Consider the following 15176-nt stretch of genomic DNA (forward strand, 5'->3'; position numbering starts at 1 on the left):
CCATCTTCTTCAAACTCCAAGGTCTTCCTGAACGTGGAGAGTCATTGATGTCTAAAAGATCCTCCTCAAAACGAGAATACCGTTTCTTTGCCGTGCTCTGTCCAATGGCATTATCCCCATACACGACGCAAATTTTTTTGGTTGCCTCAGTTGGTGTCACCCTTCCACAGAATTCAGGCAGAAGAATACGCCAGAAATGTTCCCAATTTTCCACTTGGCACCCCATTCCCTAGCGTCCACAGCACCACTCTCTATCTCCAAATGACAGAACGACATTATCTCAAATCAAACAGCAACATTGAACTATAAATAAAAAATGACAATCGATAAATAAACCCATAGCATCCGGAATACCAGCATACAAAACAAAATAGCCGAACTATTGATTATAGTAATTTCAGACGCCTGCAGGCGCTGCAGGTGGGGGGGTGGGGGAGGCAACAAGAGTTCAGCATAGCAGAGGTGAACAAAAACGAGAACTTTCAGGAATCGAGAAATCCGTTCCCGTTCTCGATAACGAAAATAAATCGAATACACAGCTGTGAACTTTAACGATACTTCCAAATCTTAACTAGCCACTTCAGTGTTACAACAAGAGTGAAATCCTAGTACGTAAGAAGTGAGTGTTCACAGGAGTTACCTACCAGCCTAGCGACTCCATAAATTGTGGAACTGATATAAACATTGGCAGTTTTCGGTACTAGTAGCTCTTAGCTCTCTACCTACTGCCGGCCCCCTCCCACCAATAAATGTGCTACAGCTGTTTTAACTTCACAGATGGTCAGATAACGAGTGCCACTGGAACGCGTCACATATCTGACAGTCACTGCTCCACTCCTTCCCGATATATGCAGAAAAATACATTTATTCAAATCTTATCAGAAGTTTTCTTGAACAACAACGCACTGAACCAAACACAGCACTTTGTTGACAGTGACTCTGATCCATACAGGCAATGTATTCAGCAACAGCACATATTAAAAATCAACACCTGTACACAGGACACGATCAGCACTACACTGTGACAGTTACTGGCGCTACCTTGAGCCAACTGACACTAGCCCCCTGGTGGCTTTCCATGCCATGGCAGAAAGAAGCCCAATCAATATTCATGGCAATCCCAGCGGCATTTATCCATATTTTCATGGCAATCACAAATATTATAGCTGTTTATAGTAGCATAAGTATTTAAACTACTTCATTGTTTTCAATATAACTTACTAACAAGATATTTTATCTTCTTTCACTTTCAAAATCATTACTGTTAGTTAATGGGTCATTTCACAGCATGATTTTATGTGGTACTGTAAATATACTAGAATTTTCACATTTTAAAATCCACCTTTCAATGCAACACTCACTGCTGTAGACCAAATTCCTGTAGCAATGGACAGCGGACACAAAATAGAATTGAATACCAATCCAAGAATTTTTTATCTCAGGAGAAACAACCAAAGTCAGAGGACTGAATTGAGAAATAAAAAGAAAAGTTGGTTCCCATGAATCTGAGAACTCTTCAGAATTGAGACCTTTGTCGTTTTCAGACTGCTCGTCACTAGTCTAGACCTATAGTACTGTCAGTGCACACTGCCAATGGAGAGGGGTAGAGTGCAGAGCTTGTCTTGTTGGTCACATTGACTTCGAGTGCGAGGCAAGGCTGGTGTGCACGCATGTAAAACGCAAGTAACTGTCTTATGGCACAACAAGTGCCTACGTATGAATCAAATAGAGAACTCGGCAATGGTCTACAAGCAGTGGTGCCACCTCAGTCTAAAATGAACTCACATCAGAAGTTGGATACTAAGAAATTGAGAATTATAAAGAAAGGAATGTTATGTGCGTTCCCGGCTAAAAATTGTGTCCTTGTGACACTGTAACTGCTGCACAGTGTGGTTGCTAGCTCTTCATGATCTGCTTCTGAATGGAAGTGACAGAGGAAACTGCACAGCTTAGCTATCTGTATCAATGTTGAATGCCAGAAATCTTTACTCACTCCCACTCACAGAGGGGCTCAATAGCAGTACAAAGGAAACAACAGCTTTTTCTGGAGAGCAAGAACCATATTTTATGATCGCAGAAATTATGAATAATTTATGGTGGCATGTTGAAAATAGACCTCAGAAAGCAACCCATGGCAAGAGGGAGCTGTGATGGTCTGGAGATGTTATAATTATGCAAAAATCAGTTGCTTGTTGAGGTGACTGGTGCTACAAATTAGAATGGCCATGTTAAGTTGCTGGACAAACACATTTTCCATCTACCTGTGATCCTAATGTGAGCCACAGCACTATCAACTCTGACTTCTACGACGAGCACTCTCACATCTGCCACAGTCTAACTGAGACTGCTGGGTATAGAGAACATGCTGGAGCAATAGCTAGACTCCCCTGCACTTGAAACCAATGGAAAAACTCTAGGCCTTTCTGGAATAATGGTCAGGGATAACAACTATGCAACCTTGGTCACATGAGTGCTCGACCATTGGCATCACCCACATTTACTCCATACTGCAGAAATCTGCTGCTGTTATTACGCATTGAGGAAATGCTACATCCTTATTAGGATGAAAGTGACTACTTTTTTGTCCAGTGAACTTGTGCATTCAATCAGTAACACACAAAAATTTTCTGATTATGAAATTTTATTAATGTGGTGTCATGATGCTGACTTACACTACATGCATACCAACAGACAACCATTCAACCATATTAAAATATGGATTAGCACTGTCACTTTTGTTTTCATTCTATACACCAACATTCACTGACATTGAAAAGGTTCATTGTCATCAGTCGAACTCAATTCAAAATATGCATCACTTCTTCTTGCATTGATTGAGCATTTCAAGTCAGCATATGGATGCGTTTCTGATGACTGAACAGACCAATCCTGGCATGAAACAAGTGCCCACACAAATCACTCTGAATTGTGGAGGAGAGAGTGGAATTTTAATTCACAGAGCTTTCTCACTTGTCACTTGGCCTTCAAATATGTGAAATTCCCTCCTCAGTATGTCCTTCCCATACTTGCATAGTTATACCAGCTGTCTTCATGGTCTGTTTCAGCTGCTTCTTGAAACACTTAAAATTATTTCCATGAGGTCTACTGATAGAGCAAAGTTCATCACAAAGGACCTGGTGGGGAAGCCTGGCATCACTCATGTGGTGAACATGGTCTAGCCATCTCAGATGATAAATGATGTTCATTGCCTCAACGCTATTTATATGCACTTTCTCAAGAACCACAATGTTGCTCACATAGTCTTACCACTTAACATTCAAGATGTATCTCATTTTGTTTTGTTGGTGAGAGTACTCAAGTTTTTTGATATTACAGCAATAGACTGTACAAGTTTCGTAGCCATAGAGGAGCTTGGAAATAACATCAGCTCTGTTCACCAGGAGTTTGGTAAGGAGTTTTAGACCTTTAGTCATGAAGACTCTGTGCATTAACCATCCAAATGCTACGTGGACAGCTGCAATTCTTTTATCAACATCCTATCTATAGGTACATCATTTAGATAGGATGCCTCCAAGATAAGAAAAGTGATAAACTTACTTCAGTGTTGTGACTAGATGGATATACTAAACCCAGGAATTGCTGATCCTGGGGCACACTGTGCGAGTACCTGCTCCCCCCCCCCCCCCCTCCCGCACACATTCATGGTAAGACCAAAGTGATCATATGCAGTTGGCTGCTTGTCATTAACTGTGCAGGTGTTATGGGTAAACTCTCCAGGTGGTAGAGTAGGAGACACGGCATCATCGTTGTACTGCGTGACTACCACGTTTAGCTCACATTTTATAGGATCTTCTCCATTCAGGGTGGGCAGCAGTAATCCCAAATAGGCCTGCTCAAGGACTGAGCAGTCACAGGGTCTCGGAAAGACAAGCATTGCACATCTGCTGCCAACGTGCAAGTCCAAATTAGAGGCTTCCAGTTTCACCCAAAATTCTGCCTTCACCATCCTTATCCCATTACTGCTGAACTTGACTTGCAAATGTGACAGCTGGAAGAAGTGACACAAAAAATGTTTTGTTTAAGGTGGATCTCAGCTTGCAAGGAAGTGACCCACATGCTAACATCTCACAACTACACTCCACAGCAAAAATGAAGTGAGAAATGCAAGTGCTTAAATCAGATATATTAAAACTGCACCATACTAAAACTGAGGTGTCTGTCATAACTGTCGACTGACACATCTTCCAGGCATTTTTACACAATGTACAGGAAAACTCTGCTGCATTCCTAACATTTCATTAGTAAATGAGATCCATCTGTGACTTAACTTTATTGTGAATAAACAGGTCAGCTGTAATACAAAACCAGCTTCACACTGTGATTAGGCAATAGTTTGATTGAATGGCTCCATTACTTGATTATCATTTGGCTTCCTCACATCTGTGGCATTTGTCTCCTGACCGTCAGAAAAATGGAAAGTTTGGCACAAGCATATCTCTGGGTTGCAGACTTATTCTGATCATATTTAAGTTAATGTTTAAAACTCCTTTCACAGGCTTCCTCTTAGTTTGTACTGGATCACAGCTCCTCACACAGAATCTATCAAGAAACTGAAACATACAAAAAATGCAATAACAACCTAACCTCTTTACCAATGAAGTATGGCAGCTTGGTGTGCAATATATTAATACAGATAACTTGATAAGTATTTCTTGAAGTCTTCCTAGAGCATCAAATATTCCATTATTTCTCGGATGTGCATATTCCGCTAATTGTTTGTGTACATTTTCAAACCTGAGTCAATATGAATATTTTTTTTCTTTTTCTTCTTTGTATTTGTTGCAGATACCACACACACTTGCAGTCAAGCAACATATTTCCAGCAGCAAGAAGAGTAACCAGCTAGTTCATGTTTTCTAGCAAAGACAGCCGACAAAATACAGGAAGATCAGATATACATGTAACAGAAAGGCCACAACTTTAAGATACATTAACTGCCAGAAGAACAGACAGCCAGCAGATGGAACTTCATAAGGGTGGATTCACACTCATCTAAAATAATTTTAAGAGACATCAAATTCACCACGGACTACAGAAATTATGCTATTGTGTCAAAAACTAACATTCTGAGCCACAGTTGTGTACGAAATACAGGCTTTTTCTTGCAGGAAAGAAAACAGTAATTAACCACTTTTAACACTTCCTTGCTCACACAGATCACATTGTTCACCCACATGATCTTCCTGCTCTGTTTTGTCCAAATCAGATAGATTGAGTTCATGCCATTTTCAGTACCTTTCTGTTAACTCTCCATATGTTAGCTTCAGCCAACACATTTTCAGTCATGCAAGTGGCATTTTTTCTTAAACATTATTACACCTAGGAGGACACTGGTCATCTGAGCAACCTCCACTACAACAGTCCGAAACGAAGTAAGTCTATGTTACATCATTGTTTTTCTGGATTCAATCCTATTTTCATGTGCACAATTTTAGGTATATCAAATCTAATAATAGTTAATTTGCTTTTTACCTACAAAAAGTAAATATTCTCTTCACTTTTAGTTTGTTGAATAAAAGTCAAAGGTAAAAAAACCTATAACAAGGTTTAGCAGAGATCCTGATGTACGTCTGGAATGATTCCGAAAGTTGAGTGATGAAGATCCTGAAAGTGATATTGCTGGTTCAGAAAATGAGGATTGTGTACATGAGATTCAGAACAGAACAAGAAGTGTCACAAAATGATGAATTTGAAGCATGGGAAGATGTTAATTCAAGAGGATGTAGTACTGTCAGAAAGAGATGGAGTGACTAGATGAAGGGAAAGTAAATATCATACCAATGTTAGAACAAAATCTTTACCTGGACCCAAAATGAAGCTCGTATCACAAAGACAGAAATAGAAATTCTGAAGTTATTCTTTGATGAAAATATATGAACATTTATATACAATGTTCAAAGTGTTGTAATATGCTATCTATGTCGGACATGAGACCTGTCATCCGTGAGAGTGACTGTGTCAGGAATTATTACGTAACTGAGGGTTCATAGTGTTATTTATTCACACAAATGTCACTGTCAGAACTGAGCCCGAGAACATGATCATTAACAACCTTCACACAAATCACAATAAACCCAATTGTCCTTACACATTGTTTACATGTGAACATGTATACACGTTGGAGGATTTTCGATTTTGATACACTCCAAGGCAAAATTACCACTGGAAATGCAGCTGTGAAATAAATAATTTCTACAGTAAATGGTGAACATGTCTTTTATATGAGTCCTACAAAAAACTTACATTACAAATTGTCTATCTTTGGGTCGCTGTCTTTGACTCGAAAGCTTTCAAAAACATGAAGAGAATAACAAGCCTCCAATTGCTGAATCTGCTTTAGAAAGTCACGATTCATTTCCCAGAACACTAAAATTCCTATAAGCGTGAACCATCTTTTAATCAAATAAAGAAAAGTCATCCCACAAACAAATAATAAATATTTCTATGTCTCCCACCCAATTCCACTTCAAGTGTGTTATTGGCAGATCATATGTATCCCTTCTTGCCAAAATGTTACAAACTACAGTTTATCAGTTGTAATAAGTAATTTCATCTGCGTAGTAATTATTTTCTACCCAAATAACTTTGCTATTGCAACAAATGAGGTAACATCCAAGAGCAGACAAGAAGAAGATTACGTGACAAGGTTAAGAGTTTTCTATCCTACACAATAAGCAGAGCCACAATATGTGACAATTAAGAAATAACTCCCCCCTCCCCCCCACGATAGAAAAGTCTGGAATGGGGTCCACTCAGTCTCATGAAGCCAAATGAGGAGCCACTTGATAAAACGAGCACTGAAATTGACACATAAGCCACCGAAGTGTCATCAAGTAGACAGGCGTGCACCAAGCTGATGGTCAAGTGACATTTATTTATTTTACATATCACTTGCAGTTTCAAAAATATCTATCTACCTGTCCAAGTTCATATTTATTGAAATATCTTTTAATTTCAAGCCTAAACTACCAGTCACACTTATTAACTGTGTACCCATCTGAAGCTATGTCACAAATGTTCAACACATTCCAGTAGGGACACAGTGTTTGCTACAATCCCCCAGAAGTCCTACACTTCTGACTTCTTTGTGTGGCTCCTGCTTATAATATGAAGGAGAAAAGGAGATTACTGTCTGTTTCAGAAATACTGTCATTGATTGCAAAACCATCATGGTCAATTTTGAAACCAGATTCTACAAGCAGCTCCAGAATTTCTTCATTAGTCAAACTGTCCCCCATTTTATGACAAAATTTTTCAGTCAAGGCAACTGTGGAAGCACACTGCAACAATGAGTGCACAGGAATTGATCACATCTTTAACACATTTTTCAGCAGTAACATCCCTCTAGCAGCTCTCAAATGTACTTCAAGTGTAAGCAACTAACTTCAAGCCATCACTGATCAGAAAAAATGGATTGCAAAGTAACTATCATGAAATCTGCACTCAGGGATTCTTCAGGTGCTGACTGTTAGGGAAAGCACAAGGTGCCCTCAATTTCTATGGACAGTGGGAATGCATTAATAACACTGTGATTTTAGTGTTTCATGAGTATGTTCGAAACATTTGATCACTTTAGACGTGCATAAAATATACTAATTCTTTCAAAACATTCTCCACTCATTGTGTGGCTTTGTCAAGACTATCACATTCTGAAATCTACAGTATCAACCCGGTTTAATCCATCGAGCACTATCGGTTGACCAATTAAACACTTCCTGCTTATCTACCAAAGTTGGATCAATGTGATCTTTCTTCTACTTGTTGCCTCATATATCAATCACAGCTGTTTAAGGATGCCTTATAATGATGATGGGGATATAAATTGTTGTGATTACTATTAGAGCTTTTTTATGTAAATGCTAGAATATCTTTGTCTGGATTGCTTTCACTGTAAACCAAACACAAATGTAACAAACTAACTAACTAACTAACAAAAGAAAAGCCCTCTGAGAACCCAAAACTAACTTTCATAAAAACCTTCCAGAATTAATTAAATAATACATATTATTTCTACAACACTATGGAGGAATTACCAAAAATGTAGCCTAGTATTCTTTGTCCACATACAACACACTTTTGTAAAGATATAATAAAAGAACAGAGCAATTTTTTTCATATCACATACATACCTACATTCTTGTAGCCACCATGGGCTGTGATACGACCTTCAGTCAGCAGTGGCATCGAACACTGTGTTAGTTACTGGGCTGGCAACAGTAGCAAGTCACTGACAGTCACACATTACAGAATACTCAATTCATGTGATACCTTGTGAACAATTGGCACAGGCAGGAACATTCCTGCCATGTGCCGTAATCTTGAATGTCACTTACAACATATGAACCACAATGTACTGTTGCTATATAATCTCATAAGTGTGTTGAAATAATGAGACTACTTAAAACTTTGTAACTTCCTTTGGTTTCAAAGTAACCTTTCATTTAAGTATCCTAAATTTACAGTAGCAAGACTTGTGGATTGTCCCTAGTGGTCACTAGAACATGATGCAAGACATAAATCTAGCACAATTTCATATAAAACAATGGAATGTCCGTATGGAATAACATTTGGATCCTTCCTGCCAACACCAGATTTTCTGACTTGCACAGGTGGGACCTCTACATACAAAATATCCTTCACTAGAACCAGTCCTCCACTTACCTTTCCCCTTCCATGCTCCCCTCCAGCACTACATACAACCTTCCATTCAGCCAATGCACCCACTACATCCGGACTCTGCATCCAGCAGCCCTATCCCTTCCCCACCCCATCCCCATCCCGCAAGGTCACACAGGGAGCAAAGCACCATCCCCACTTGTATCCTGCTATCCTCCCATTCCCCAACCCATACTTCCCTCTCAAATCCCGCCACACATCTCAGACTGAGGCTCACATCAGACTTAGTCACAGACCACAGTCTGACCATAGTGGCTGGAGACAGTAGTCGCCTTTGTGTGTGTGTGGGGGGGGGGGGGGGGCTTAGTGTGCACAGGCACGCACTTTACAGTTCTAAATAAGGTCTTTTTGCTGAGAGCTTAAACATTTAGTAGTCTTTCCACTGTGCCTGTTTGCAACTCAATGCCTCCTCCATATTGTAATAATTTCATAAAATGGATTCTGGAAGATGACTTATTTCCATAGTGTTTTAAACAAATTCAGATATCATGCCATCTGCTTGGGGGGAGGACCGATACAAGTGCACTATTCCTGGCAACATGGAAGAAATCATTCCAAGAACTTGGAAACATAATAAGGAATAAATTTCAGAAATAATTTAAACATGTCCAATTCCTTCATCAAGCAGCAAGTTCAGTGAAATGTCTGCAAGTGACATGAAACAGTTCTTACTAAATAACCGCAAGAAAACCCAGAATATCACTGTGACAGTGGTACATTAATAACAAAATGTGGAAAACAATGAGGAATTGGAGACTGTTGCACACACAGTTCAAAAAAGGGCACAATGATATTGGCAAGTAAAAATTAGTAGAACTTTGTGTGCCTATTAAAAGATCAACGTGTGAAGCATACAACTTCCACTGTCATACATCAGTGAAAGATCTTGCTGAGAACCACAGAAAATTCTGGTCGCATGTAAAATTACCAAGTGGCTTGAAGGACTCTATCCAGTCAGCCACCAACCAGTCTGGTGTGGCAGTAGAAGACAGCAAAGGGAAAGCTGAAGTTTTAAACTGCACATTTAACAAATTATTTATGCAAGAGGAACATACAGACATAGCATTGTTTGACCATCTCACAGACTTCCATATGGAGGACACAGAAATATGCATTTCTGGTTCTGAGACATACCTGAAAGAGTAAAAAGCGAATAAGTCACCAGGGATGGATGGAATCCCAATTTACTTTTACTGGCCGATTGGTCAGCTGGCATTTATCATGAATCCCTCACCCATCAGAAAGTCCCAAGCAAATGGAAAAACAAAAAAACCAATGCTGGTGACTCCTGCATATAACATCAGTTAAAGAACAGGCTCACAAAATTATAGACCAATATCCTTAACATTGGTTTGCTGCTTAATTCTTGAGCATATTCTTAAGTATGAATATAATAAATTTCCTTGAGGCAGGAAAGTTTCAGTCCATAAATCAGAATGGGTTTAAAAAGAATTACTTGTATGGAACTCACATTGCCCTTTTCTTACATGGTATTCTGTGAACCACAGACGAAGAGCAAGACAGATGGCATATTTCTACAATTCCAGAAATTGTTAGACACAGTGTGCCACTGTACACTGTCAATAAATATCTGGGCACATGGAATAGATTCCCAGAAGTGAGTGGCTTGAAGACTTCTTAAGTAACTGAACCTTATATGTTATCCTGGTTGGCGAGTGTTCATCAGAGACAAGGGCACAGTCAAGTGTGTCCCAGCAAAGGGCAGTAGGACCACTCTTCTTCTCTATACACTTAAATTATCAGACAGATAAGTGACAACAATCTGTAACTTTATGATGATGCAGCTGTAGTGTACGGAAACGTGTCTAAAGGAAGATACTGAAGCAATTCAGCGGCATTCTGCTAGATTTGTTGCCAGCAGTTTTAATCAACAGATGAGTATTACAGAGATGCTTTGTAAACTCAAATAGAAATCCCCATGGGGGAAGGTGATATTCTTTTCATGAAACATTACTGAGAAAATTTAGAGAATTGGCATTTGTAGCTGACAGCAAATGATTCTACTAATTCCAACTTAACAACTCACATAAGGACCACAAAGACAAGACACAAGAAATTAGGGGTGATACAGAAGCATATTGGCAATCAGCAATTTTTTGTTTGCTCCTCCAACCACCATATGGCTTGCAGAACATTTATGTAGATGTAGACATTAAATCAGCATTTACTGTTTGTATAAGCCACAGTTATATAGAAACCACCCGTTTCCTTGCTGGACTTCAACCTGTCATCAGTACTTTAGTACTGCCTTCAAAACATGTGCTTTAATAAGATGGATTTCTATTACAGGTCGTATGGCCATGCTCTGCTATAAGGACTAGCATACCCACTCATTTACAGATGGACCTTCATTCTTTAATTGGAATTTGAAAGTAAAAGCGAACTGATATTTTAGAGGTGCATGGAGTATTGCCAAGAGATGAACCAAGTGTTGGAGAAATCCCTAATACTCATCATCAACTGCACGCCGAATCTCTAGATTACCAATCTACAAATACAGGGCTATTACAAATGATTGAAGCGATTTCATAAATTCACTGTAGCTCCATTCATTGACATACGGTCACGACACACTACAGATACGTAGAAAAACTCATAAAGTTTTGTTCGGCTGAAGCCGCACTTCAGGTTTCCGCCGCCAGAGCGCTCGAGAGCGCAGTGAGACAAAATGGCAACAGGAGCCGAGAAAGCGTAAGTCGTGCTTGAAATGCACTCACATCAGTCAGTCATAACAGTGCAACGACACTTCAAGACGAAGTTCAACAAAGATCCACCAACTGCTAACTCCATTCGGCGATGGTATGCGCAGTTTACAGCTTCTGGATGCCTCTGTAAGGGGAAATCAACGGGTCGGCCTGCAGTGAGCGAAGAAACGGTTGAACGCGTGCGGGCAAGTTTCACACGTAGCCCGCGGAAGTCGACGAATAAAGCAAGCAGGGAGCTAAACGTACCACAGCCGACGGTTTGGAAAATCTTACGGAAAAGGCTAAAGCAGAAGCCTTACCGTTTACAATTGCTACAAGCCCAGACACCCGATGACAAAGTCAAACGCTTTGAATTTTCGGCGCGGTTGCAACAGCTCATGGAAGAGGGTGCGTTCAGTGCGAAACTTGTTTTCAGTGATGAAGCAACATTTTTTCTTAATGGTGAAGTAAACAGACACAATGTTCGAATCTGGGCGGTAGAGAATCCTCACGCATTCGTGCAGCAAATTCACAATTCACGAAAAGTTAACGTGTTTTGTGCAATCTCACGGTTTAAAGTTTACGGCCCCTTTTTCTTCTGCAAAAAAAAACGTTACAGGACACGTGTATCTGGACATGCTGGAAAATTGGCTCATGCCACAACTGAAGACCGACAGCGCCGACTTCATCTTTCAACAGGATGGTGCTCCACCGCACTTCCATCATGATGTTTGGCATTTCTTAAACAGGAGATTGGAAAACCGATGGATCGGTTGTGGTGGAGATCATGATCAGCAATTCATGTCATGGCCTCCGCGCTCTCCCGACTTAACCCCATGCAATTTCTTTCTGTGGGGTTATGTGAAAGATTCAGTGTTTAAACCTTCTTTACCAAGAAATGTGCCAGAACTGCGAGCTCGCATCAACGATGCTTTCGAACTCATTGAGGGGGACATGTTGCGCCGAGTGTGGGAGGAACTTTATTATCGGCTTGATGTCTGCCGAATCACTAAAGGGGCACATATCGAACATTTGTGAATGCCTAAAAAAACTTTTTGAGTTTTTGTATGCATGTCCAAAGCATTGTGAAAATATCTCAAATAATAAAGTTATTGTAGAGCTGTGAAATCGCTTCAATCATTTGTAATAACCCTGTACATGTATCTACCACATCACAGTTGAATAATTTTAGTTACATCCATTTCACTCACATATAATTTTACTACATACCACACAAAATTAAAAAACTATGCCTTCTTATCAAGTATTTAATATGCTGCTGTATCTACTACCTTGGAAGAAAAAAAAAAGAGGAAAAAAAGCAGGAACAATATGATGTTTCAGTTCAGTCACATAATGAACAGTATGCAGAGCACATTCCTCAACAGAAAACGGACTCAACCTGGTGTTTCCATCAGGAGATAAACTAAAGTGCTTCAAATCAAGAAATACAGAGTTTTAGACAGAGAGAAGTATTGCAGGTACCTGCCCAATCCACTTTCATCATCATCATCATCATCATCATCATCATCATTTAAGACTGATTATGCCTTTCAGCGTTCAGTCTGGAGCATAGCCCCCCTACCACAGTTCCTCCATGATCCCCTATTCAGTGCTAACATTGGTGCCTCTTCTGATGTTAAACCTATTACTTCAAAATCATTCTTAACCGAATCCAGGTACCTTCTCCTAGGTCTGCCCTGACTCCTCCTACCCTCTACTGCTGAATCCATGAGTCTCTTGGGTAACCTCGCTTCTCCCATGTGTGTAACATGACCCCACCATCTAAGCCTGTTCGCCCTGACTGCTACATCTATAGAGTTCATTCCCAGTTTTTCTTTGATTTCCTCATTGTGGACACCCTCCTGCCATTGTTCCCATCTACTAGTACCTGCAATCATCCTAGCTACTTTCATATCCGTAACCTCAACCTTGTTGATAAGGTAACCTGAATCCACCCAGCTTTCGCTCCCATACAACAAAGTTCCACTTTAATAAAATAAAAAATACAGTTACTGGTTGTCATATTATTCTGTTAGTTAGCAATTATCCTACATCAGTTAAATAGGATTATAGTTGTAAAACTACCATAGGCTATCACAGACCATCAGAAGCAGGCATGGACTATGGTCGTTTTCCCAGTTGAATTGGTCTGTTAAAATCCTATCCGCACGGCCTGTACATTATGTGTGTTGCATACCTATCAGGCATTGGCTCATTTTGGTTGCTTTGTTTACTTATCCAACCAGTGTCTTACTAGATTGCCCTTGGAACTCGAAGCACTGAACCCTCTATAAGCTGAGTGAGGATATATAAAGATCCGCATAACCTACAGAACATTAGTAAATGATCAATGTTTTTCAGCATGAATCACTGTTTTGAAGTGTGGGAATTGCTCAATACAAGGACCACTGAAAGCAAGGTAGAAGCCATGTTTCAGTACTGTAGAACTAAATGTATATCGTAAGACACTGGCTACTTGTCTATGAGATAACCACCACAGATGTAGACTGTCTGAAATGTGTCCCACATGTTGCTCTGGAACCTTTACACAGATCAGGAAAAATTTCGAGGAAAACTTCTGAAACAACTAATGAAATGTCTATACCTACTATGTCTGTGACCTCATGAACACCACAGCAAGAATTTCGTCAGATACTCCGATGACAATATCTGACAGATTTAGATGAAGTCATCAACAGAGCTGTTTATGCTTCAGGAGCCTCGATATCAATGTTAGAGAAAGTTTTTCATTTAATCTGTCCTGGCTATGAGCCACCTAACCACTACAGTAAGGGTACCATGTTACTGAACGCTGAACATCAGTGTGTTCATGCTGCTATCACATATGAGATAAAATGCTGAAATGCTCTCGCTATGCATGGACAGATGTGTCTGGACACACAGAAATTAAATTCTTTGTTACAACACCAGAACCACTTTTCATCAAGAGTATTTTCCCTGGTGAGTGCAGAGAAACAGACAATTAAGGATGTGAAACACACACTGGACTAACACTGAACAATGTGTAGTTCTAAGTATGTGCAAAACAAATAAATAAGAAACCAAAGAGAAGTTGTTAGCTCCAAGTTTCTCTCTTACACATTCAGTTATGTTTCACTCCTATCAATGTTACCAGTAATCACATAATTTACTACGCCATTTATGTACTGTACAAAAACTACAGAACCATTGTTTTGATATGGCTCAACTCTATATAGGATACATTAATCAACTAAAACAAAAAATGGCTTCTCATAAATATGAGAGTGTTCCTCCAACTGTAATATGTATCACATTCCACTGATATTAACTGAAAACTGATATGCAGCACACAAAAGGTCTTAGTTGGAGTGGGGGGAAGCTCATGATAGTTTCACTGTAAATGATGGAGGGAAAAAAAAAAAAAAAAAAAAAAAAAAAAAAAGGAAAATACGGGAGGCAGTCGAAATCTTGAAGCAGCCTAACAACACCCACCAACAGGGAAGATCAGCTACAGGCTCCTAACATCCTGGCTGCCAGAAATCCCAGTATGATAGCTATGTGTAGCTGCAGGGCAGTGGTTTCATCAGGCAATGCAACCACTGGCTAAATAAACAGTGTACACACAACTGATGTCATTCTTCTAACATTAACAGTGTAAAAACATTGCCCTCAGGAAGCTTGATTCGTAGTGGGCAACCAATTGCCAACAAGCTGTGCAACAAAGAAATCATTACCCACATGTCCTGCCCTCTCTCCTTACACCCACCAATGTTATTTTAGTGTCAACAA

The 15176-nt window shown here is 39.7% G+C and overlaps 1 protein-coding gene across 2 annotated transcripts in view; it reads right to left on the bottom strand.

The window, feature by feature from the left end:
- Window positions 1–15176, bottom strand: part of LOC126162664 (atypical protein kinase C) — a 761639-nt gene that overhangs the window by 726609 nt on the left and 19854 nt on the right. The gene's annotated exons all lie outside the window — the stretch shown is intronic.

Source organism: Schistocerca cancellata, chromosome 2 (genome assembly GCF_023864275.1).
Source record: "Schistocerca cancellata isolate TAMUIC-IGC-003103 chromosome 2, iqSchCanc2.1, whole genome shotgun sequence".
In the NCBI taxonomy this organism is placed as follows: Eukaryota; Metazoa; Arthropoda; class Insecta; order Orthoptera; family Acrididae; genus Schistocerca; species Schistocerca cancellata.